General features: G+C 38.4%; 1 long non-coding RNA gene across 1 annotated transcript; it reads right to left on the minus strand.

Moving 5' to 3' along the window:
* Window positions 1-681: 681 nt before the first annotated feature.
* Window positions 682-14,488, minus strand: LOC113972910. Its single transcript, XR_003536065.1, has 4 exons — window positions 14,288-14,488; window positions 9,318-9,383; window positions 1,264-1,415; window positions 682-848 (listed from the first exon to the last, which is right to left on the minus strand). It is a non-coding gene; the product is annotated as an uncharacterized LOC113972910 (long non-coding RNA).
* Window positions 14,489-27,616: the final 13,128 nt, after the last annotated feature.

The following is a 27,616-nucleotide window of genomic DNA, read 5'->3' on the forward strand; positions in this document are numbered from 1 at the left end:
AGTTTTATGGAGTGCTTTCATAGCAATGTCTCATATGCATCTCTCTCTTACTCCTTCTCTTTTCAGATCACCAATGTGATAAAAATTGACCAATCTAGAATTAAAAGGAAACAATTTATACTAATTTTCCTGTAGCTTCACACATAGTTTCTGATATTTTCTTTTGTCTGACATGAAAGCTTTTTATTAATCTTTTCTGAGAGAGATTTTCTAAATAGTTTGTTGTACTTAATCAGTATTTTATTTTTCATTTGACTGTTAAACATGATCAGGGCCCAGTAGAACTAATTTGAGGTTATAATTTTAATGATATTATTGTTTTTGCAACTGCACAATGGTTTTGCTGAGCAAAACTATGTAGGGAAAAAATTGTTCATCTGAACTTGAGGCAAAGGCTAATTAGTTTTAGAATATTTTAATTGTACTTCCTAAGAACTAGGAACAAAATATCAGGACTATGAGCAACAAAACTAAAACAAACCCTCTTTCTGCCTCATCAGACAAAGAAATATAATTATTGTATTTTCCCCAATCCAATAATGGTAGAGGAGAGAAGGTAGTTTGGATATGAATTTTTTAATATCCATTCTCTTATTGATTATCTTGTCTTACTGCTTAACAAGTCTAAAGGCTGACAGAATTTGCAGGCAAATATGCAATATGAATTCTCTTTTCCCTTATTTTATTCCCCTCATTTTCTTCAGCTCCAGACTTGGATGATGAGGATGATGTTTGTTGATATTCAGGTGTTGAATGCAGAATATACTTCCTGCACTCCTTATTGAAAGTTTTCATGTTCCAAATATATAGTTGTTTCTGCATAAAGGTACCAGGTGATGTCATGTAGTCTTATAAAATTGAGACACACAATATATTCAAATGAGATTTACTTTATAAACCAGTTAAGCGAGATAAACCAGTAAAACCAAATAAAGTTATATCAACATTTGAATACAGATTCATGATGTCACATGGAATTGGTACTACATGAATGACTTAAGAATTCTTTATGTTTCAGAAGGATAACCCATAATGCGCAATCATACACCCAATCAGGTGAGAGCTCTCAACCTCGTGGAATTACGTTGGGCAGCAATCTGACCCAAGGGGAGAGGCCCCAACTGCAGACTCCCTGCAGACCCACTGCTCCAAGGAGGACCAGCTCAACTGACCCACTCTGATGAGGCTCCATTTATACCAGAGCTGAGTCTTGTCTGTGGTTAAATATGGTCACTTCAGCCTTCATTGGCTGGAGGGTCTTACCTGCCTCCCACAACAGCCACCATGCAGTCGTGATGGGGGTCAGCCTGCACAGGGGCTGGTCAGTGTTCCATGGCTGCAGCCAGCCATTAACATCTGAGGTAAGACACAGGTCACTGGCTGGAGGGCCTCGATTCCTGCTGCAGCAGGTGCACCTGCCATGGGTGAAAATGTTCAGTCAGGACACATTAGATTAGGCAATATTGACCTGTAAATCAGGAAAGAAAGTTTTCTCAGAATCAGATGTCACTTAGTTTTTACAGGTGTTCATATTCCTATCTAATCAAGTAAGTGCCACGAAGATAATCTTACCTAATAGAAGGGATAAGGCCAAAACAATAAAGACTATTTGCTGAAGATAAGTGCCTCTTTCAAATTCCTATCATTTGTAACAATTTATTTTCTACTTCCTATATTCCAAATACAAAGGCCTCAACCCCTACAGAGACCTAGTTGTTACCACATTTCTTCCTTCTCTTTGTTTTCTGTAATGTTATCAGACAAGGTCCTTTTATGTTACCAACCCTAATCTTTCCTTTATGTTTTCTGCCAGTCCACTTGCTACTAAGTCCTTGAAATAATGTCTGTTTTCATGCCAGATCTCACTTTGACAATCTGCTTTCATATTCCTGTCTATCTTCCACTCAGCATCAGTAACCTTGACAACAATTCTCATTCAAAGTTTGACGCCAGGTCTTGCTTTGCCCATTTCCTGACAGCAAATAATTCCCAGAATTAGGGCCCTGGCTCTTCCCAGCACTTCCAAGCAATGGACTTGCAGAATATATCAGGGTCCTATGTCAGAGAACGCATTTCAATGCATAGTAAACGTGTGTGCCACCTTTGCATTCATGGACATCAGCTTGATTGATTCCAAAGTTTCCTTCATCCAGGGCTGAATAAAGTATGACTGGTTGTGCTAGAAAACGCAGCCCTGTGTGATCCTCTTTTTTTTTCCATAGAAGAATGGATTTCTTTGTATGAGAAATATAGCTTTAATATTCTCTCTCTATAAAAGCACTATTACTGTCAGTGATAACCTTTCCTTAGCTTTTACAGTTATTAATATTCTGGGCCTTAAAAGTAAATGCCATTAATCTTCCCCAAAGAATTTTTAATGTGGCAGGAGTTTGTTATCAGTTCTTAAGTTCTGTCACTAGAATTATCAATCCAGCTTTCTTTTATTTCCCCTTTCTCCTTTTTCTTGACTTGTATTATTTTGTTTTACAAGTTTTATCCACAGATGAATGGATAGGTAAGTAGGTGTTAATGTGCCATCACATATGTAGAAATACATTTACAAATACATGTTCAAACATATGCATTAAATAAGACACAAAACATCTTCTAATTCCAACACTCTTGTGATACAACCAGTATTGTAGCAGTAATGTCATTCTCTCACCTTTCTCTACAACATTAATTCGAAAACACTCAGTCACATTTTAAAGTGTCCACAGCCAAAATCCCACAGTCAAAGTCATTGCATGACTGTACCAGCAGTAGTGGTCCTTTGTCCTTGAAGAATTTCCTCTGTACTTAGTACCCTAATAGCTTGTCTTCTAAATATAATTTTGGAAGCATAAGCATTTTAAACATTGAATCAAAACAAAACAAATTTTGCAGCACTCTTACAAACTTATTCCATCTTGTATTGACTCTGCTGGTACACTACTCCTTGGATCAAATATCACTTCCTGATTTTTTAGTTTCTAATTATGCTAATAAGTTCACAGCATATCAGAGAGGTAATGAACCATTGAATTCTTACCTTGAACCTAAATAGTGTGAAACATGGAAGATACTATAAAATTGTAGAGAGTTTGAGAATTTACTCTAATCACAGTTTGTGATGTCATCTCCATGTACAGTGTGTGAATGTGGTTTGATACTTTCAGTGAATAGCATGCTGTCCTAAAAAACCCTGCCCTGCACCCCAAACAAAACCCCACAAAACTAAAGTGAGGGAGTGGGACTTCAAGTAGATATATATATTGAATTTCATCCAGAAGCAAATGGAAAGTCAGAGAATCACAGAATCAGTTATGTTGGAAAAGACATCTGAGACCATCCAGTCCAAACCTCGACCAAACACCACCATGTCAACTAGACCATGGCACTGAGTGCCATGTCCAGTAGTTTCTTGAACACCTCCAGGGATGGTGACTCCACCACCTCCCTGGGCAGCCCCTTCCAGTGTTTAACCACCCTTTTTGTGAAGAAATTCCCCCTGATGTCCAGTCTGAACCTCCCATGGCACAGCTTGGGGCTTTATCCTTTCATCCTGTGGCTAGTTGCCTGGGAGAAGAGACCAACCCCCACCTTGCTAAAACCTCCTTTCCAATAGTTGTAGAGAGTGACAAGGTCTCCCATGAGCCTCCTCTTCTCCAAGTTAAACACTTGCAGCTTCCTCAGACGCTCCTCACAGGACTTACCCTGTATACTCTTCATCAGCATCTTTGTCCTCCTCTGGACACACTCCAGCACCTCAATGTCCTTCTTAAAGTGAAGGGCCTAGAACTGGATATGGTACTTGAGATCCAGCCTCACCAGTGTCGAGTACAGAGGGGCAACCACTTCCCTAGTTCTGCTGGCCACACAACTCTTGATATGAGCCTGCTGGCTCTTGTACAACCACTGTCAAACAGCACCCCCAGGTTCTTTGCAGCTGGGCTTCTTTCCAACCACTCTTCCCTCAGCCTGTACCGCTGTAGAGAGTTATTGTAGTTGAAGTGCAGGATTCAGCACTTGGTCATGTTGAACCTCATACAACTGGTCTCAGCTCATCTCTCTAGCCTGACCAGATCCCTCTGCAGAGCCTTCCTACCCTCCAGCAAATTGACAGTCTCACACAACTTGGTGTCATCCACTAATTTACTGAGGGTACACTTGATCTTCTCATCCAGGATAAGAATAAATAAAAATAAATAAAGATAATTCAGACCTGCTTGTGCTGGTTAAAAACCGATATGCCAACATGTTGACAAAGCTGGAGTTTGTGAGCGATGGATATTCAAAGGGTTATATAATATGCTAACTTTTAGATGATCCAATACTGCAATCTTTTCTATAAGACATATGTTGCTTGTCATTGATGGCAAGGTGGTGGAAAATATTTCCTCCTGCTCCTGTCTAGTTATCAAGTAGAATTGAAACTTAGTTCTTATAAATTCCCAATATTTTGACAGAGCCAAGAACACAAAATATTTTTTCTTTTAACAACTTATAGCAATACATAAGGAATTTCTAGAATGACTTTCACAGCGACTGTGGTGTTTTAACTCAGTTTCTCTGTGTTCCCTCTAGCATTCACGTACTTTATGGTGTGAGAGTGTAAGAGCAGTTAAGTTAAAAGGCAAACATTTCTCTTCAATGAGAAATAATTTCCAACTTCCAGTGAAGTCATTGGATGAATGACTTTGAACAAGCATCTCTGTCTGTCTCTTGGCTCACATCCCTGACTTTATAGCACTCACCGCACACCATGTTATTCATTTCTGGGAGCAAGCAGCATCCAGCCCATCAAGAAGAGAAAAGAACAAAGGAAGCTAAAGTGTATTTCCAAGAGGGAGTTACTTTCCAGTAGAGATTATAGGGTTCCAGAGCTTTTGGCAAGCCATTTGGGGGATGTCAAAACAAAATAAAACAATGTTGAAAGGTTAGATTCAACTCTTGGATAGGTTTTGATGAGCTACTGGAATGAGAATAAAATTTAACAACTCTTATTCTAAAACCATCTATCCCCTGTATTGCTGTAGGAGAGACTTACTTTTATAAGCAGAAATGTAAAGAGGGTGATCTAGTTCAGATTTAAGATTCTTAATCCTAATTAGTATGGCTGTTTAAAAACACCACTTGAATGAAAACTTTATATGAAAACTTGACTGAAATGTTTGGTTTCAGGAAAATAAGTTATTAATTTTACATTTGCTTGCTTATAAATTAGTTTAATGAGTTGTGGTTCAAAACAAGCAGGATTCATCAGACCTTAAACAAAAATACTTCCTCACCCATAAACAGTCATAATTATTGACAGTGCTTTTAGAATCCCATTCAAAGATGAATTTTCAAGAATTTCTTTCCAGGAAACTCTGCCTAGAGAAATTTGAAAAAATGTGTTTGAAAAGACTGTTAAGTGCTGTCACTTTTCCTCATATTTTGTTTCTTCAATATTTAAATACTCTGATTTGCTCTTTTAGAGAATGAATTTTTACTTTTTCATGGTTAACCCTTTGAATTAAACAACAGCACAATCGGATATCACTTTTTACAACCCTGTTGTAGCCTTCCATTTTCCATAAAACTTCCTTGTCTACAAAGGGGTCAAAGACAGAAATTACATATCTCAGACAATGACAGGGACAGTGGGAATTTCTTTGCAGGAGCTAGCTGAACTAAAACTTGGGTTTTAGTGATTAGGTGATTCAAATTAGGTGATTCAAACACTGACATCCAGTTTTCTGTCTGTGAAAAGTGTTACGTCCTGATGGGCCTATGTTCCCTCTGTTTTTACACCTTTGATAAATTAAATTATCAGGATGCAGCACACATCTTCAAACTTATTTGGAAGACAGTATTTTAAATTATTTCAATGGAAAATAAAGAAAAAAAAGACAGGAAATTAGAGTAATTAAATATAATGGTTCATCTCTCTTATGATTTGTTAGTAACTCATATGAGAGCAAAGCTAGTTGTGCTTCAATATTTGCAAGGTCTCAAGTTCATGCTCCATTACATTAGTCTTAGACATTAAGATCAACTTTGCTGGAATTGCATAGCTTTCACTGGAATACAATAAAGCCACTGTATCATATAGAAAATACTGTATGTATACTGTGCTTAAATGTCTATATAAAAAGTATGGGAATTAAAGATGAATTTAGTAAGTAAGAGGATCTCCAAGTATAATACTCACCCTGTTTCCCAAGTAAACAAAGCCAATAGCTGTTTAAAATCAAAACCACAAGTTCTGGGTCAGACAACCTAACTGGCAATGATATTAAAATAAAAATTACTGTAATTTCAAAATTATTCAAAATTCAGAATCTTTAAATAAGAATCATTGCACACATTTTTTCTGAATTAATGTTGCTTATGAGAGCTGAAGAATGAATCATCACACAAAGAAGCTTAGGTGTCAGTCCCCAGTATGTACAGACAGTGCTGTCATGCCATGGAAACTGCGTTTTTATATATAGAAACAGTACATCTGTATGACTTACTTTGAAGTAGAGCTGTGTTTTCAGTCAGTGGCATCTGCCAGATTGTGGGTGATGCTAGATCATGGCAATATGGTTAAGGTTGTGAGTTTGTGTATAATTACATTACAGAGGAAAAGAATGTGTTTTCACTGCCAGAAAAGAAGGAGGGAATGAAAGAGTGAAAAGAGCTACTCAGTGAAGAGAAATTCTGCAACACAAAGCTAGAACTGCTTCCATATTCAGAATCTGCATGGTGAGAAGTAGTGAGGGCAATGTGTATCGTAGCTTTTCACTTGAACTTCATTCTTCCATTTTTTTGTGATTGAACCAGTTATCTCAAAAGTTGCACATCTTTTAGTTTACCATAGGAATGTCTTTAAGCCTTGTTATTATCAGGCCAAATATTAAATTTCAGCTTCACAAATTTTCAGTGTGTGTAAATTCTCCTATGTTGGAACTAGTGATCTTTGACATAGATGATATAGATATTATCAGTTTATGGTGTTGTTTCATTGCAAAGAGGGAACAGAATATTTAGCGTAAAAGGAAAAGTTAGTAGTTTATTCTCTCTTTTTTTTCCTAGGTAAGTTTTTTCTGCATGGTCCCTTTTCCCTTTCCCTTTCCCTTTTCCCTCATCCTTCCTATATTCTCTCAGTAATCCATACACTCCAGTTCTCTTCTCACAAGGAAGCACGAGTCCTCCTTACAATACTGAATACTTCATACAAATTTTCTGCTTTGAAAAAATGCTAGTTACTGTACTGCACAAGGCAACCTCCCCCATTGTACTATTCCTTAAATGGCTGCAGGAGGTTTCTTTCAGAGGTAGGGAAGACTTTTCCCTTTCTCTGCTAAAATGGGGGCCAAAACAATCTCTTCACTTCTGTAAAATGACACATGGATAGAGAAAAGCTCCAATGCCATTCATAGCATCCAGGACTTGCCTGATAGGTGAGAGCAGCAAAAACAAAACAGCTATTTTCTTGCCCTGTGTTGGCTCCCAGTACAGAAATACTACCAAGTTTTGGTAAGTTTATGTTATTTTCCAGACATAGGCATCATAGAGGGTATGATTGTTTAACCCTGGTTAAAGGTCCCTGTGAAGCTAAAGTTTCATATAACTTCACTAATTTTAATGTTTTTAATTTGCAGCATTTGCCTGAGACATTTCTCACTGAGAGAATGAAAATAGTACTGGTAACTTTAGCTCTCTGACTCATCCGTCAGTGATGAGGGGGAGAATGTAGCCTTCTAAGTCATTCACTTTCTGTGGTCTAATGTTCAGCCACGACATCTTGGCTTGTGTCTACTTTATCTGGGACTTCCAGATGGTCTCTTATCCAAGTACAGGACAAGCCCAGGAATGCTTAGTCTCCAAGATCATTTGCATGAGCTGCAATGCAATTGGAATTGCCTTTACTCTAGCTCCATCTTCAGTGGAGTTTAGACCATCTGAGTGTGTCTATCCTTTGATGTACAATAAGTTAAGTTGAAATACCAGAATAGTTTGCTAATTGTGCATTGCATTTACTGGAGAAGACTGGTAAAACAAATTCTATGTTTTGAAACAATATTTAGAAAGAAGATGAAAATTTTTCAAAGATTTTCTGAGAAAATCTTGTGCTTTTTCTCTCTTTTTCAAGAGAGGCTTGATGTTGCTCTTCAACACTAAACAGCTCCTAGCTTAATTCATCAAAAAGTACTCCAGTTATGTAGGTGATGAGAGGTGATTTCTCATGAGACATTGCATCAACCTCCCATACAGATATAAAAATATGAAAACTGGAGGTATAAAGTCAGAAAAAGAAAGCAATATAATGGCTCATGAATCCTATGTCTGGTTGCAGCACAGTTAGGGTAAGGTCACAGACTTCAGTATGTCCAGAAATGTGAAAATAAAATTTCCTAAGAACAAAACTTAAGGATTAATCAACCCAGAAGTATTCAAGCATATTTCTTCCTGACCTTGTTCTTAGTCTCACAACATAATATCACATCAGGGAAAGAGTACAAAAGAGAAAAAAAAGCTCACATACTCCAGCATAAAAACTCTTCGCCATAGGCAACATTCACTCTTGCCTAGAAAAAGGCAATACTGTTCATCTCATTAATAAATGTTACAGTCTGTCCAGTGCTAAGCCTGAACTGCAGTATGTTAAAGAAAGCATCAGCTGTCCACGTATAAGAAGTGGTGGGATAAGAAACATTGGTTTTATTAGTTCTGAGAAAAGGTAAAAGCAAAATCAACATTTATTATTCCTTTTCCTCTGCCTTTCTCCATTTTCATCGGAAGGAAAGTTGAGAAAAGGTTGTAAAAGTTGTGTGCAAAATAAGTAACTGTGGTGATCTGGGACTGGCAAGAAACTGAAGCAAGGCAGAAAATGAATTCTTGCAGGTTAAAAGGGATCAATTGATGAATGCTTTAGGCTGTTGGCAGCAGAAGAGTATAGGAATGGGTTTGTTTAGTCCTGTCATTTGAAACAAATAGAAAATCTACCATGAAAATCTCCCAGAATATATTTCTTATTTAAAAGTGAAAAAAAGAAAAAGTTACAGTCTCAAAGGTGAACACTTGTGTGTCAACGGATCCTGTCAGCAAGGAAAAACAAATTTGCCCCAAAATAATAATTATGTGCTTCTGAAGGATGAGGAAACCAGACTTCTGTAGAGGAAGAGAAGTGCAATATGTAAATGCAATGTAGCCATAATATATTCAAAACTATATATAGCATCACATGTAGTGTATGTAATTTCTGAGAGATACCAGAAGGATTTCATATATAAAGAACAATATATTTTTTGTATAAAAGCAAAACATTTTTCTTTTTTTTCATATTAAGTGGAAAAATAACTTACTGGAATGAACAGCCCTAGACCCTGGAAAAACTTCATGTGCCCATGTGGTCAGAAGAAATATGTGCTCTAGATGGGAAAAGAGGATATTTTTAAATTGTTCCCTTATACTGGATTTGGTTACATTAAAAACTTTACATTCTCACTGATGAAAACAGATTCTGACCAAGTTTTGTATTTAATCCTCAAGCTTAGAAAATGTCGCTTAGAATAGCCACCCATGTTCTACTGAATAGCTGTAAATTGAAAGATGATTCAGATCTTACTTATGGAACCGCAAATTAAACTCTCCATTGATTGTAACAACACAGCTTAGAAGAACACAGAATCACAGAAAATGCTGAATTGGAAGGGACCCACAAGGATCATTAAGTCCAGCCCTTAGCCCTGCACAGGACCATCCACAAGAGTCACACTGTGTGCCTGAGAGTATCATGTTTCTTGAACTCTGGTAAACTTGGTGATGTGATCACTCCCCAGGGAAGTAGTCACAGCACCAAGCTTACCAGACAAAAACATCTATACCAAAAGCTGTGGTACTGCACGTTGATTCTGATACCACACAGAGGAGTATCGTCGCTGTGAATTTGGTCACAAGCAACGTGTCTCAGGAGTAAATACTGTTTAATATTTTCATTATGACCTACATGACAATGAAGTCAAATGCTCCCCCTGTCACAGAATCCAGATAGATTTTACCCCTTTATAGTTTGATAACACTGTGCATTGGTGTCTACTAGAGCCTGTGGGTTTAAGTGCCAGGCCAATTGGATCCACGCAGTCCAGTATAAACTGTGTTGTCCTCTTATTCCACCTGGCTGAAGGCAGATCCCCTCTAGTCCGGGACACAGTACTTGTAACTCCCTTCCGGTAAATACAAATGAGAAGTATCTTTCAGAACTAAGATCAGCCTTTCTACTCTTTTTGGAACTGCCCACTGGAAACAGAAGCAGCAATTTTCCTGGAAATTTTGCACAAAAGAGATTCTCCTTTTGTGGCTGTTTTTCCTTGCAATTCAGATACCCATACTTCTAAGGTTGAGGTAGATTTTCCATCCCATTTCCTAGTGTCCTCCCTGTGGAACCACAGGTAAATTGTAGTTACCCTGGGGAGTATATCCACTATGTCCTCCCTCTTGAACAGAGGAACTCTTACTCCTCATACTTGAGGTGCTCATTTGTACAGGTGAGGAGTAGGACATATCCTCTTCTAATTGCTGGAACTCTCAGAACAATTTTTGCTTAAGTTTAACCTTAAGCAAGACATGTAACGCATTAAGGAGACATAGTAGTAGGAACATAATGGTTGAACATCCCAATGATATTCAACATTCTCAAGAGCTATTATAACCAGCCTGGAGGCTACTTCTCCAAGGAGAAATGGTAATAGATGTAATTATTAATAGTTTCTGATAGATGGTTCTTGAAGTATAGAGTCAACAGCAATACTGTGTACAAATACCAGTTTAGTTTCACAACTAGTCATTTTATCAAATTATAAACCAGTACTATACAAAATGTACAGCAAAATTATAACCTTAATCCAACCCCCAAGATGATAAACAGCACAACAGGAAACGTGTTGCATAACACAACCCTGAGAACAACTGCATCAACTCTGAGAGTAAATAAATCAACATTGTAACCAATGACTATTAAATTAATAAAATGAATACTTGTAACAAATTTGTTTTAATGAATTGTTCTGTAACCAGAACAAATGTTCTGGTCAGATCTGTCATTATCTCAACCCTTCAAATCCCACATTGGGGCCCAAAAAGGACTGTTGGGATTTAACCCGGCAGGCAGCTAAACACCTCGCTGCTCCCCAGTAGGATGTGGGAGAGAACTGGGAAAAAATGTAAAACTCATGGGTCGAGATAAAGGCAGTTTAATAGCACAGAAAAGGAAGGTAAAATAATGATAAAAGAATATACAAAACAAGTGGTGCACAGTGCAGTTGCTCACCACTCACTGACCAATGCCCTGTCAGGCAGCAGGCCATTGCCCCACAGCCAACTCTCCCCAGTTTTTTTGTTCAGCATGACATCTTATTGCATGGAATATCACTTTGGCCAGTTTGGGTCAGTTGTCCTGCTTGTGTCCCCTCTGAGCTTCATGTGGCCTGTCATCCTCCTTGCTGGCAGGGCAGTATGAGCAGATGAAAACTCCTTGATTTACTGTAAGTACTTCTCAGCAGCAACTAAAACATTGGTGTGTTAACAACATTATTCTCACCTTAATTCCAAAACACAGAAAACTAACTTTACCACAGCCAAAAACAGGACAAAGACTAGGATGGACAAAGACTAGGATGTACAAAGTGTAGCAAAAGTCTGCTGCAATTTCTTCCAGGTTTTAAATTCAGCAGCAAGCAGTTGCAAACTGAAGACTTTGAGAATACAGAAATCTTGTCAGACCAGGATGTTTTTAAAGGTTTAAAAGTCTGAAGAACAAATGCAACTATTTCACATACACACACACACAGAAAGAGTTTTTCTGCTACAGACATTTTCTTCTTGTTCCTACTTTCTCTTTAACCGCAAGGGATTTAGGCAGTTCTAAGTCTCCTTAAAGCTTTCCTTGGATTGAAAAGAATGGTTTCTTTCTATTTCCTAGTCATTCACCTGGCTACAGAAATAGCAACCAATCATCTGAGATTTTTAAAACAAAGGGTTTTTTTATCTAAGCAATAAGAAGGCCCAAACACATAGGAATCAGTAGAGCAAGGACTATCTTACCACTGAAAAGCTTTTGGGTAAAAGATGCTTTCCAATCTCTGTGATAGATACCAAATAAGCAGTTGGAATAAGGCCACCCAATACCCCGACTCAGCTTCGTGCCATTTCCTCGAATCCCGTCACTGGTCACTAGAGCACAGAGACCAGTACCTGCCCCTCCACTTCCCCTTGTGAAGAAGTTGTAGACTGCAATGAGATCTCCCCTCTTCTCCAGGTTGAACAAACGAAGTGACTCCAGCTGCTCCTCATGTGGTTTCCCCTCTAGAACCTTTATCATCCTGATGGCTCTCCTTTGGATGCTCTCTAATAGCTTAATATCTTTTTTACATTGTGGTGCCCAAAACTGCACACGATATTCAAGGTGAGGCCACACCAGTGCAGAGCAGAGCTGGAAAATCACTTCCTTTGACTAGCTGGTGATGTTTTGCCTGATACCCCCCAGGACAAAGTTGGCCCTCCTGGCTACCAGGGCACTGTTGACTGATATTCAACTTGCCATCAACTAAGATTCCCAGGTCCCTTTCTGCAGCGTTGCTCCCGAGCCTCTTGCTCTCCAATCTATACACGCAACCAGTGTTGCCCTGTTCCAGATGCAGAATCCAGCACTTGCCATTGTTAAACTTCTTGCAGTTGATCAAGTCATTGAGGTTGAAAAAGACCTCCAAGATCATCAAGTCCAACCTTTGACTGAACACTCCCATGTCAATTAATCCATAGCATTGAGTGTCATGTCCAGGTATTTCTTGAACATTTCAGGGATGGCGACTCCACCATTTCCCTGGGCAGCCCATTCCAATGCTTAACCAAATTCTTCCTGATGTCCAGTCTGAACCTCCCCTGGCCCAGACTAAGGCCATTTCCTCTTGTCCTGTCACTTGTTCCGTGGGAGATGAGGTCAATCTCCACCTCCCTTCCTGTAGTTGTAGAGACCAGTAAGGTCTTCCCTGAGCCTCCTCTTCTCTAGGCTAAAAAACTCCAGCTCCCTCAGCTCATAGGACTTACTCTCTAGACCCTCCACCAGAATCTCAATGTCTTTCTTGAAGTGAGGGACCAGTATTATGACCACCAAGCAATTCTTGAAACAAGAATTTTGGCCAGACCACACAGAAAAAAATGTGTTTCAGTCAAATCTAGAGAAATCGTTAACATTTTAAAGGATAAATTCTGAACCAAAGGTCAGAGTGAGTACAAAGCCCTCTGTATCTGTGGTAAATAGCAAACTAGCTTTGAAAATCCAACAGACTGTACTTAGTAGGACAAATAATATAGCCTTTTATTTGAGCACATGCACTCAACCAGCAAATTTATAACACTCACCCATAAAAAACCAGCTTTTTTTACTTTAGGTAAATAGATAAAGCTCTCTCAGTATTCCTTTGTTTCCTCCATGGTGTATATGGTGCAAATATTGGGCTAGTGGGCTGGGATACACCTGTTGGAAATGGGAACCATTCCATTGACGTCAAAGGCACTAACCTCCAGCAGCACCAAGTGAGAAACTGGCCTAGAGCGTGTTTTGACGTTTGCTAAATGTTAATTTTTTAAGTTTCTCTCCCTTTTTTCAAGAAAAAGTCTGTCTGTCTCAGTTGCTGCTCAGCTCGTATGCAACTGTGAAATAGTCTGAAATCCAGAGCTGTACTGGAAAAAAAAATTAAAAGAAAAATGGAAAAGAAATGGTCTCTTTTCCTACCTACTTAGAAGGACCAAATAATAAACAGAAAAAAAAGGAAATATTTCAATTAGCCTTTCCCTGCCTTTAATTGACTTGTTCTCATTAATTTTACACACTTTATAATTAACATTCTGCTAATTGTTCAGACTTTGGTTGACAATAGCAACTACTCAATGATTTATGATATACTATTTAAAAGGGCTTCTTGGATTAAAAAAGCTTCTCAGAAAGAAAAAAGCACCAAGATAACAAGAATCTAATTCCTGCTTTGAAGTGTCTTTTTCAAGGCTAGGACTTGGACTCTAGTTTTCCAAGCTCTCCAAAACTCATAACTTCTGATGAAACAGACACTGACTTTGTGGGACTTAGTGCATGTGCATCCTATATGGATCTGTCCCAGTGGGAAGGGACTCTGCACAGCCTTGGCATCAAAACTGAAGTAAAAGCCATGCAGTGTAAATGTTGCACACATATAGGCCACAGGCTTGCCAAGCTGGTGGTGAGGAGGGCTTTGAGTTGAACTTGCCAGGGCAGGGGAACCTCAGCCCATCCCTCTCCTACCAGTTTGATGCCAGCATCAGCAGCAGATGCTTGGAGTCTGGAGGGGGAGAACAGGTCAGCAAGAGAGCATCTGAAGAGCAAAACAAAGGAATTCCAGCTACTCCAGCCAGTAAGTCAACCTCATTGGGGGCTCAACTTAAACGCCTCTAGGCAAACAAACAGAGGATGGGAAATAAGCAAGAGGAGTCAAAGACATGCACACACCTGCAGTACTATGATCTTATTGGCATCATGGGGACATAGTGGGATGGCTCCTAAGACTGGAATGTTGGGATAGAAGGACACTGGCTCTTTAGGAAGGACAGGCAGGGGAGATGAGGAGGGGGTGTCACTCTCTATGGCAATGACCAGCCGGAGTGCATGAAGTTTCACCTAGGGATGGGTGAGAAGATGACTGAGAGCTTATGGGTGAGGATTAAAGGGAGGGCAGGGAAAGGTGACATTATCATAGGGGTCTGATACAGGCCACCTGACCAAGAAGACCAAGAAGATGAGAGTATAAGCAATCCAGGAGGTTCCTGGAATGCATTGATGATAACTCTCCAAGTGGTAGAGTTATCCAATGAGCAGAGATGCTGTGCTGGACCTTGTTCTTACCAACAAGGGGAGGCTGGAGGCAAATACGAGGCTTAAGGGCAGCCTTGGCTGCAGAAACCATGAAATGTTGGAGCTCAAGATCCTTAGAGCAGTGAGTAGGACACACAGCAAACTCACTACCCTGGACTTCAGGAGAGTAGACTTTGGACTCTTCAAGGACTTGCTTGGTCGAGTACCATGGGATAATGCCCTGGAAAGAAGCAGAGCCCAAGAAAGGTTGTTAATATTCAAGGATCATCTACTCCAAGATGTTCAACTCTCTACTCTTAACTCCAGGCTCTCCCATATGTTGTCTTGGACGCAGATGCTGACCTGTCATTAGACATCTGCAGGATGCAAGAGTTCATGATAGAGCTCTTTCTATAGGCTATCTTTACAGTCAAGGGAGAGAAACAGGCATTCCTTGTATGGTGTGCCTTCTTGGGACATCTACCTTTGGGAGGATCATCTTAAATGCATATATTTTTTGCATTGATCTGCCTATCTGGAGTAATTTTTTTGGACGTTATATTAACATTAAGGACATGCAAACTGAGATACACAAATAAAAATAAAATCTATTAAAATGTAAATAATAATAAAAACAATACTGAAAGAAGCTACTGTGGATCTATACTGCCACAAAGATGTGAGGATGGCTCTGCCAGCCTAGAGGACCATGTGGCAGGAAGCAGTGCTATGATAGCCAGTGCTAACAGAGACCAGGAAGCCTGGTGTGCAGAGGGGAGTCTGTTCTATGACATCTTCCTTATCCCCTCTCTCTCTCCCCAGCCTTGGATACTCCATAGAATAGGGGCTTTCTCAGGCAGATGTTGACCTAAGAGTCACATCAATCACCAATATTTTCTCAACTTCTTTTTTTTTTGCACTTATTTTATACATTTTTGTCCTCCAGCACAATATTTAACCTACAAACTCTGACTTCTACAAACTCACCATGCATTTCATTCTTTGAAAGATCAAGGGTTTGTTCTTCTTGACAGTAAGTTAGAATTCTTGGGACAGTGAAAGTTGGAGTACTTTGGAAGTGTGTGTCTGTTGTAACAGTTTGATTTCAACTCACTTCCTCAGTGCATCAGGGGGCACGTGTCCCCTTCAGTTACATATAATGCACTCAAACATGTACAGGGTTGAGGACTGTTTCAGCTCAAGGAAATTATTAGGGTAGTGATTTAAAATTTGGGAATGACTTTATCTGCAGCCATAAATCAGTATTGCTCTATTTACATTAGGGAAGAATTGACATACATATTTATATATTTTTATTATGACAGATTATTTTCAAAATATTCCTCTACTTTGGTTTACTTTATTTTGAAGACATTCTAAACATTTTTTTCTCATTGGACTTGTTTAGGACAAGTGCCTTTTTAGAGTCTTTGGGGAGACTCCTTTGGTAGTTACAATGATATAGGATAAACAGTTTTATATATTGGATATAAAAATTCAGCTTTACTTGAATGCACAGGGATTACGGGCCTGTTGTGGAGGCTATAGTGCACTGCATTGTGGAGCAGGATCAGTGCCTTGCAAGTGACTTGAAAGCAATAGTATTATCAAATTTGCACACATGAGCCACCTTGATATGATTTCACCTTTAGCTGCCTGAGCTCAGACAAGTGATGGCATTGTGACAAAGAGCCTTTTGTCTCTAAGGCCCCATTTTGAATGCAACATAAATTGGCAGCAAATAGAGTAGGTACCTAGCTGCTGTCTCTCACCAGTTTGTATAAAATTAATTGCATGCTGTCACATATTTTTAATAATGTGGTGTGAAAAAAAACTTAATGCTACCTGTCAGCACTTGTGCCTGGTTGACCATGAAACCATTTTGAAATACTTTTTAATGGAGTTAATGCCAGAAGAGACCAACAGAAGACCTACGCTGACCTCCTCTGTGTCACAGGGGATTGCATTGCTGTTAGTTATCCTTGTCTTGAGTTCAGTGATCCAGGAGGGCTGGATCTGCCCCATACCAGACATGGCCTGTTCCAGTCAGCTCCAGCATATCCACTGCAGGGCACAGCTGAGCCCAGCAACTGAGATGGTGGTGCCTTGGAGAAAGTGTACTTAGGAAAGGACAAAATGCTGCTTGGCAGAGAAGGATAAGGAAAAATGTGAGAGAAACAGCCCTGAAGACAATAAGGTCAATGGAATAAGAGGGAGAGGAGGTGCTCCAGATACTGAACCACGAGGACTCTCCAACATTTGGAGAAGACCGCAGTGGTGCAGACTGTTCCTCTGAATCCCATGGAAGTCCACGGTGGAGCAGATATCCAAAGAGCAACCCATGGAGGATCCCATGCAGGAGCAGGTTGTTTCACTCATGAAGGAAGTTGCAGCCGGTGGAGAGCCCATGGAACCTGGCCCGTGTGGAGAAGCCCAGACAGGGGCAGGTTTTCTCATAGGAATGGTGAACCTGTGAGAAACCCATACTGGAGCAAGGGAAAAATGTGAAGAGGAAGGAGCAGCAGAGGGGAGATGAGTTATGAACTGACAACAACTCTTATTCTCCATTCCTATGCACCACTGAGGGAGGAGAGATTATAGGAATCAGGAATGGTGACCAAAGCTTAGCCTGGAAAAGGAAAGGAAAACTGGCTACAAACTGTCTCTCAAAAAAAAAAAAACAAACCCAAAACAGCAAACAAATAAAATTAAAAAAAAAAAAGTCATTCAGATACTATCTGTATTAAACCAAATGTTTGCAGAGATCAAATTTAGTTTTAAGGAATCCAAAAAATGTCCTTTCACCATCACCTCAGAAAGTTGTTTTGAGGTTTTCCTACCTTTATGAATAGAAATTCTTAGGGTAAACTTGTCAAAAGTCAACTTTGAGCCACAAGGTGCTGGAAGGTTTTGCAAAGTAGATTAAACAGATGTAAGGCTTGTTCTCTGCCTGCCAGTGACCAGGTACAGCGCACTGGTTTGCCTCTTAATATTCTTTTTTGTTAAATCAAAAAAAGCCACCTTAAACCACTTAGGCTTCACAGCAGGTGAAGCAGGTTTTTGCTTGCAGACTCTTGATTGCAGTGTAGCCCTTTCCTGAACTCTGAAGTACCCCATATCCTTCAATAATTCTGGTCATCAGGATGAGTCTAGTAGCATCTTATTAATGTTGTGTTTACTAATGCTATGTTTACATGTATTTCTATATTCTTTTTCATATGTCCAGAAAATTGTACCAGTTGTATCTTAGCCAGCATCGTCTGGAGTCGTTTATCTAAATAAGTCTCTAAATTCTTGACTCTCTGCATACTCAATTCTCATGTGATATTTGTATTTGTCTGTATTTATTGATATTGTATGGAGTGACACTCAAAGTGTGAGAGAGAAGTGTCTTACAGCTCTGTAATGAGGTGGGGAGAAAATTGGAAGAGTAAGGGGGGCATTTTTTTCTTATTTTTTTGGCTTTTTGCTGAGCTGCAAGAACATCTGCTAATATAACTTTTGGAATGAGTCATAACTTTAAAAGCATAATTCTACAGCACATAGAGTAACTTTATTCACTAAATTTAAGTAGGTGTGTGATTTCTGTGTAAAATATTTGATCTATTTTTATTATACAGAAATGCTTATTTGCCTCAATTTGCCCAACTTCTTTTCATTTCTAAGTTGATCCTAGCGGTGTTGAGAAGCAAGGGAAGGTACCTTGTAAAGAGAAAGGAGAAAACCTTCTCTTGGGGTGCACCAAGAGCAGGGAGCTGAAGCTGGGGCTGAGTGGCACTTAGCCCCACGTGCTACTACTGGATCTGCAGGCGATGCATGACTCACTCTCACAGGACCAGCAAGTGACTGCCAGAATTAGCATCCCGCCTGCAGTTTGGAAAAGAGCTGGGTCCTCTTTACTGTGATAGTTTATATTTTATCCTGGGATCCCTTACAAAGCAATATATTTACTTGCCTCAGTAAATCACCCATCAACAGTGTCTGGTTTTTTTCAAGTGCAAAAATAGCACTTTTTCACAAAGTTTGTACTTCTGCTCAAACTTCTGATAAGAGTGTAAAATTTATTGCACACAAATTAACTTAACTGAATCTTGTACAAATGAGGGAGGTTTCAGGTAGAGGTTCAAGAAGTACAGCTTCTGAAAGAGCTGGATTTGCCTTATTTTTATTCCTCTTGGCTTACAGAACTTAAAATTCATGTTACAAGGAATAGCCAAATCCTAATTCCACATATATATTAAAAAAAAGAAAAAGGCCAGGTTTGTACTAACAGGACAACCTTCATCTCAGTTGATTTTTAGAATATTATTCACTATACTACACCAAAGAGTATTCTGGCTTTACAAGCAAGTACTGTGTGGATTTATTCAGGTGACAAACATCATGGCATGATTTTATCAGGATGATAAAAGAAATATGTTTACCTTACTGTGATGTAATTTCAGGTTTATTTTAAAACACTCTAAAAGCTGATTGAACTAACACAAATGTTTATTCTTCACTTCTCTTTCCCTCAGATACTGATTTTAATATAAATTATAGGAAAGCACTTTCTAGACAATTTCACAGCATGAGCTGGTTTTAAGTGGATATGATCTCCTGACTAGCATTTCTGTATGAAATCACTGGTGTAACTGTTACCTTAAACTATTGAGCACCTGAAATAGCCAAAACTACACTCAGACAGAAATTGATGTTGCTATAGGCATTTAGGAACATGGCAGTTCAGCGCCACAATGCACTCTAAGCTAATTTGAAATCCTACTGGTCATGTATAAAGTATCTATTCTGGCAAATTATTACTGCAGTTGAGTATTTTTGCAGGTTTTAGGGCCTTGCAACAGAAGTAACTGAAGTCTAAAGAAACACAGGATATTCCTTATATTTAAGCCCTTCTTAGAGTTTCCAGTCAGAAGAGCTCACAGTATCCAGAAAATATATCATAAACTGGGGAGGTGGGGGAGGAGCAGGGGAGGGGAGAAAGAGAAAAAGAAGAAAAATATAGGCTGTGTCATAATTATTTTCTTTTTATTACTGGTAATTAATAAGCAAAATAGATCACTTATACCTTATGAAGCCAAGTGTTTGCTGTCTAGTTCTTGATTATCTTACATGTTTTTGATTTTGTGTTTGGATTGGAAAAATCTTAACCCAAACATCAACTTTTCCCTTTTGCATTAGCACATTTTTAATGTTCTAGTGATATTGCCAAGAAAGTTTGACAAAAATGATTATAAGGTAACCTGAAATGGCCCAGTTCATTAGCCCTTCTGGCTGTAAAGTATTCTTTTCCACAAGCAACTTCTAACAACATAGACATAGTGCATATGGAAAGATCTGGAAATATCAATTAGAAATACACTAAACAGATCTCAGGTTTTTCTAGTAAAATACTGTATTTTTTCCACTGGCAGAGACTACAGTTTCTGGTCGAAATTACCTTAATAGAATTCGATTAAAAGAATTTCCCAATGTCTGGTGTAAAACAGAATAAGTAACCTAGAGCTATATAAAAATAATTTTGTTTATTCTCCTTCCCTAAATTATTTGGAAATACTTGGTGATCTATAAAAGGAGAAGAAGTTGGCAACACTTCAGAGTGCATCAGGCCACTTTTGTGTTATGCTTTTGTTTTGCAAGTTTAAAAATGAAACTTGAGCATCCCTAAGCCTGAAAAGGTTTTTATGCGTTCTCAGCAATGCAGAAAAGCCATTTTTTGTAAGCTGTATGCCCTAACCATGACAAGATGATTCAAAGCCAGAGCTCATAAGCAAAAACTGTGTTCACAGAAGTCATTCTCTACCATAACCATCTAATGAAACCAAAGAGATGAAAAATGTGCTCAACCTTTCCTGAGAAATAATAAAAAACAGGAAGGGGGGGGGGGGGGTTGTGCAATCATTTTCCTCAAAGTAAATTTTTCCTTCTACTATTACAAAGGAAAAAAAAAGACAAAAAAAGAAAGAAAATATGTGAAATATATTTAACTTCAAGCCCTTCCATAAAAAATGAGAGACTGGGAAATTTTGGATGAGACCATTACCTCATGGAAATCGGCTTAACTCATGCCCTCTAGTGGCTCTGTGCTGATTTTTACTGAGGGCAGATTTGGCCCATAAATGTATCCAACACATTTTAGGCTTGTGTCACACATAGCCTTGTCAGTGGTACATAATATTGTAAATAAATCTACTACTTATTATCCCACATGGGGACTCAGAAACACAGTTTCATTTAGTCCAGTTGGTTCAAAGAAGCCGACTATAACACACATAGCAGAAAATTGCCAGTGCTGGCTTTCTCCAGGGGGGGAATCCTCTTCCTATGTCAGATTTCCCAGCAAGTGGTCAGCAGGGTGCTGGAGGTCAATCCGCTTCTGCACAAAGGAGGTTATGTCTGGCAGACCCTTCTCTGTGAGCACTCCAAGACTTAGAGCTTACTTCTTCTCTCATTCCAAAATAGTCTGAATTTGGGGACCTTCCAAGGCTGCTAAAAACACCATCTGTTTGGGAAGTGGGAGAGCTTGGAAAAGGCTGAAGATGTATTTGCTACAACAGAGAAGGGCAGAAACAAGCTTTTGTAAATAGCTGACTAACTGATCTTTTGTTGGACTGGTCCTCTTGTTACCAAGTCTCCATCACATTGCTAATGCTGATGTAGGGCTATAAATCTTGGAAAGAGGACTTTTCAGTTATTTCTAAAATTAAAAGAGTAGTAATTAACTGTGGAAACTCATGGATATGAAATAAGAAAGTCCTACCATGATTACTGCGCACAATTTCTGTGATTTCTAAGGCATGAAACAATTGGTTGAAGACTTTAAAAAGTATTATTGTAGAAACATTGTAAAACATAAAAAACTAGAGAACTTACTGGAACCTGCATTTAATGGTTCTGATTCATTTTCACATTTGATTTTATTGTTGCTGAATCTGTCTGGACATTTATGTCATTCTAATGCTGCATCAAGATGCTCTTTGGTTCTTAATGGACCAAATCAATTGGAATTATTTTATAAATCTAAGGGGGAAAATGCTTGCTGTGCTCATCAGCTCTGTTGCGTAAATGTAGGTGTTGAGTGTCATCTGAAAATAAGCAATCACACTGAGCTTCCAGATGCTTCTGCGGAAAAGGATTTCCTTTTAGTCACATTTCTAAGCCTTTTTCAGATGCCTTAAATACCATCAGACACCTAAAATAGCACTAGATGTGAAAACTGAGGTACCTGAATTCCTGGCTCAGACAGCTGGTCAGCTGCAAGTCTCCTGCGAGTCCACTCATACAACAGGGTTATTGACTTTTATGGGAGCTTAGGTACTTTAGTTGACAACAACTAATGTGTTTTAACCTGGAGCTGAATCTTACATTTGAGAAGAAATTACTTGGAGATTTTGTCAAAGAAATCCTTAACTGAATAGACACCAGTGGGATTTTTTTCTTCATTCTTCTTTCTGCACTTTTCTTGAGTTCGCATGGTTGGAAAAATTGCATCAGTTCAACAGTAAGCGTACTGCAAACCAGACTGACTTTTCCAAAGGATTTTTCAGTGGCTTCTTTAGAAAATCTGGTAAACACTGTTCCAGGAAAAAAAAAATCATCAGCCATTGAGAGAAGCAACATATCATGGTCATTATAAGAACATGTTCAATCATTTTTATGTTTGCAAGACTGAATAATATTTGCATTTTTGAATCTCTGAAAAGCTTTGCCCTCCTCCCTGAAATTTAGCAACTGCACATTCCTTTCAAGTCAAGATTCTCATGTTTTCACATTTCAAGAGTCATGGCATGGGCATGTTGTTGCCATGTCCTGTGACATTGGTTTGACTGCTTTAAGAATTTCTGCTGTATTTATTAGGGAATCTTTGAACAAATCACCACACAAGAGAAGAAAAATGGAGCTAAGAAACATTCATTACTGTGGATGAATCCTAGGACCTCAGTGCTATGAAACAGTCAGTAGATAACAGTTTATGTAAAGTACTTAGGAGGATGGATCTAAGGGAGATTAGGGGAATGAACAGCTTTCATCAGGGTAAAGCAGATCTAGATTACATCATAGATATTAAATGGCACCAGTAATAAAGCCATTCAAACAAACTACTAAGGGAAGAGATGGGTTTGCTGTCACTCAGGCTGGCCTTCCTCTCCCCTAAACGAAGGACCCAAAGTAGGTGTAACACGCTTCCCCAAACTGCAGTATTCAGTTACCATGGATCTGCCATCTAATTCTTTCCTAATATAAATGGATGGCAGGCTAAGTAATAGGACTTCCCCCGAGTAGTATATCTCATCTGTGCGCATCGGGACACAAGGCAAGTTGGGTTTGCCGTGGCTGTGCCTGGGCTGTATATTACATAGTGTCCCTTCTACATGACTGTTTCTGCACAGACATCATTCACTGTCACTGTCGTGACTCCCTGTCCCAAAAACACTTTGGAGCCACGATGATTATTCTGTCCCTACAGACCCTGCATGTAAAGCCAAGCCAAGAAAACCTGAGACATTCACACAGACCCCCTCCTGGACACAGAAAGCAAATTCATTCCTGGTTTTCAAGCATGGATTCTTTCTACCCCTTTACTCCTTGCCTAATGAATTGCAATCTCTGTCTCCACACCAGTTGTCTCAGTCCCCTCACCCCTTCATTGACTGCCTGTATTTTGAAATACATGAGTTCCTTGCTTCTTCCACATCACTGGCTCCAGTGTATGGCCTCTTCCAAACCTAAGATTTGGAATATCATAGGTTTCTGAGTGAATTAGTCAGGGATAAAAGAATAAAACAGACTAGTCTCTATTCAAGTACACTACAGAGGAAAAATATCTCTTCCAAAGTCGAGTTGCAGTCTCCAGTCCACAGTCAGAAAACAGGAGAGTCTCAGGAAGCACTCTTTCAATCATCCAAGGACTCAGCCCAAAGTGCAGGACTATTTACACTTTTCCCAGGTACAGAGTGAGCAGAAACACACCAAGTTGAAAAGGAAGAGGTGATATTATAACTTAGAGGGAAAAACAGGGAGGGGTGCTGATCATGCATAAACTTTACCTTCAAAACAATGTATTGGTAAGCACAAAAAAACCCCACTCCCCTGGTGATAAAAGTTTGCAAGTGTTTAGAAACCTGAATCAAATTTGCTCGCTTCTGTATGAAAGTGTACAAATGCGAATTTTTAATGAAAGCATGACACAGTTCTACATACACCATCATTTTGAGTGGTTGCTAATCTTTAGGGATGAATGCTTCAGCAGGTACCTTATGAGTGAAATACATGTGTTTTTCTCTATAGAAATTGCTGCAGAAGTACTGAACACCACAGCAGCTGGATTAGCACACAATGAGCAGTGTGTCTACATTGCAAAAAGAGAGGATATCACCTTTCAATAATATTTACATAAAATCCCTTAATATCTTCAAAGAGAAGCTGGGAAAATAATACCAGAGATTTTCTACTGACATTTTTTAAGAGCAATTTAATTCACTTTAGTTATGTTCATGGTCCTTTTGGATTTACTTTTTGAAAGTATGCGAGTGATTGCATTTCATGTTCATGGAAAATAAATTTCAAAGTTACATTCATAAGTAGTTTTAAAAATCAAACTTCAGTGTAATGTTAGAAGGCATTGAGATTGAAAGTCCGTACGTGCTCATGTAATCAGGGAACAGGACAAGTACCTTATGTCTTATCTGCACCGCTCTGTAGTCTTAAGAGCATCATTTCAGTTTGTAAAGTTATGGATCATCAGTAGAGTAACATACTCAGGGATCATTACAGAATAGACTTGAAATACAGATAATTTAGAAAGAAATCAATCTGTTCACATAAAACAAAGCTAAATTCTTTAGAAACAGTTAATCTCAAGAATAATTTGCTCTCTTGTTTTGAGAATGGAATATGGTCCATCAAAACTCAGTTTTACTTCTCCATACAATATAAATATATAGAAACATTGAGTTAAATGTCAGCTAGAAGGAATCCCTCTTGCATTTAACTGAAAGAGAAGCTTGATATAAATTCTTGTTTAAAACAGTTTATTTTTAATGAGACAAAACCTTAAATCTAGACTGACATCTCAGATTTAGGTAAGGGACTTCTGCAAATCCAAACATTAGTTTAGTGCCATAGTCATTTCTATTTGACATCCAATTGGGTCTTGTTTCTACTATTTTTGAAATCACAGACAAAACCACAGGCAACTGGATCTCTCCTAGGAAAAAATTGGATAAGAAGCAGAAAGAGTTTAATATTCTTTCATCCTTTAGTCACAAAAAGAATATTATTCTTATTTCTGTTCTTCTCATTTTCATTGTTCAATGGTTGTAGCACTTAAAAAGAAAAAAATGAAATATATGTTTTTATTGCTTAGATAGTATTGTCCTAAATATTCAACATATTTTAACTATATTGTAACTGTTAATAAAAAGGCAGGTAAAGCAGGATCCCTCTTCTTTCTTTTCAAGATGAAAACACAACTGTTTCAAAGAGGGTGAGATTGGAAAGAATCCCTCATTAAACCAGTGATAGAGGCAAATTCTGAGACAGTCAGAGTTGAAATGTAGCTAACAGGGACATACTTGTAATTTTCTCCCAAAACATTTTTCATTGTATTATCTTCTCACATCTCAAATACTGGTTTTTAATGTAAAATATGCTAAAACTCTTCTTGCAACTAATTATGCTCATTGTAGTTTTCATATCTGCTAAATGAATAAAATACCTTCTATAAGTAGGAATGAATAAACTGGATTCAATCTGGAAAAGAGAGAGCTGGGAGGTGGGGGATGGAATAGAAGCCTCCAAAATTATGCTGACTTAAGCATAATTGATAGGGCTTGACTGTTCCTTCAGTTTTGTAATACAGAAAAAAGTACAGGACAGTAAAGAAAAGAAGAAGTGAGATTCAAAAGAAAAAAAAAGCTGACACCAGACACCTGGCCATCGAGACTCCTTGCCAAAGGATGCTGTGGATGCAAAGTTTATGGTCAGCTGAGGACAGTCTGAAGAAGCAGGTGGAAAAGACATTTTCTGATGGTCACTGAAGCCCCAAAACCCATATATAACTCAGGAAATTTACAGAACCAAAAATAACTGAAGTCTAGGAGAGAATTATTCTGTACTTTTCTTACCCTCTCCTTGCACAGCTGCAGTCTGCTGCATACATACTGGGATACCTGTACAGTTACTGACTCAGTATGGGCCTGCTTATTTTCTCATACATGTCGATGAATAACAGTAGGTTAATTAATAAAGAGTGGCTTTAATAATTTTCTCTACAATGTGTTTTAAAATTAATTAATATAGTTTTAAAAAAATCTTGATTTCAAGGTATTCATTTGGGTGTGAAATGGTATGATCTGCAGAACTAGGGTCCAGAAATGTAAGATTTGCTGTTGCTATATTTTATTTTTCTGAATGAATGGATGAATGCATGAATGAATAAATTAGTTTACATTAACTATTTCTTTAAATCTAATCAGTACAAGAAGTAAATTTTACAAGATTAAGCAGAATAATCCTGTGCTTTAAACAGATTCTGAAGTTCAGATTTTTAAAGGTCTTATTTCCATTGATCCTTTGAAACAAGAAACCCTACAGAAATTTTAATCCATATCACTTGGTGCAAATCATAAATTAACTGCTTGTTATTTGAAAGTGAAAAACTGACCTCCAAATAATCTCCAATATTCATAACGCTTGAACTATTACCTTCAATGAATATCACCAAATACAAATGGATAAAAACAATACTTTACACTTTCTAAAATTCAAATATGGTCATTCCCAAATATCCGTACCTAACTTTCCATTCATTTTCTGTGTTGGATCACATGGTTCAATCACATATGAAGACCTGTAGAGTGTCCAAAGGAGGAATGGTCCTTTCAACCTCTCTCAAGCTGCTAATGTCCACATTGACTCATTAACTTTAAAAGCTGCTGACATCTGTCTGCCCAGTGTTTCCATTGCTCGTCCTAAAGCACATTGAAATAAAGTTGCTTTGTTTTGATTTCTGACTATTAAAGTCTCACTGAGACTATGGATCTCATTAACCTGTCAAGGAATGCCAAGTTGACATGATTATAAATAGCCTCAGACCAATGATATAAACACTGAAGGATATTTAGCTCCATTCCAAAAAAAAGCTAATTTCCCCTGGGTAAATCAGAGCTAAATTTGTCAAGTAGTCAGATTCCTTCTTATCAAATTATGCCTTCCTTTTCTTGCTTTTCAAATGCACAGACATATACATCTGCCACAATGCAATTCAGTGCACCTTTGTACCTTGTACCCCCAGTTTGTTTTAAAGTTTCTTAGACCAGGGGACACAGACTCTTGAAAAAGAGCTGACATTTCTCTGTAGTTCGGGTGTGCATACCTTTGAATGAATGCATACTTTATACAGTAATGATCCCACCTTTCCAATTTCAAATGATATGCATATTATCAGATCTACATGCAGATCTACATGACCCAGATTGTTTCTACATGTATTAGAAACTGTGCTATAGTCACTGAGATTGTATCATTACTACAGACTTCTTGCATCTCCAAATAAAAAATTACGGTATATACTATCCACTAGCTATATGTCTTTCTTGATATATGTATTTGTAACCTATTGGATTTGACAATTAAAACAAAGTGTTAGGTTATAAAAGAAGTGCCCAAAATCAGGACTTGGGCAGTATTTAGTGACCTGAATCCCAAACCACTGTCATAAAAACCTCTACTCAGGCAGTAATTCTACTAACTATCCCAGTCCTTTAGATGCATACACTTGAT

The sequence above is a fragment of the Neopelma chrysocephalum genome, unplaced genomic scaffold (genome assembly GCF_003984885.1).
Source record: "Neopelma chrysocephalum unplaced genomic scaffold, ASM398488v2 Primary Assembly neopelma1_23b, whole genome shotgun sequence".
In the NCBI taxonomy this organism is placed as follows: Eukaryota; Metazoa; Chordata; class Aves; order Passeriformes; family Pipridae; genus Neopelma; species Neopelma chrysocephalum.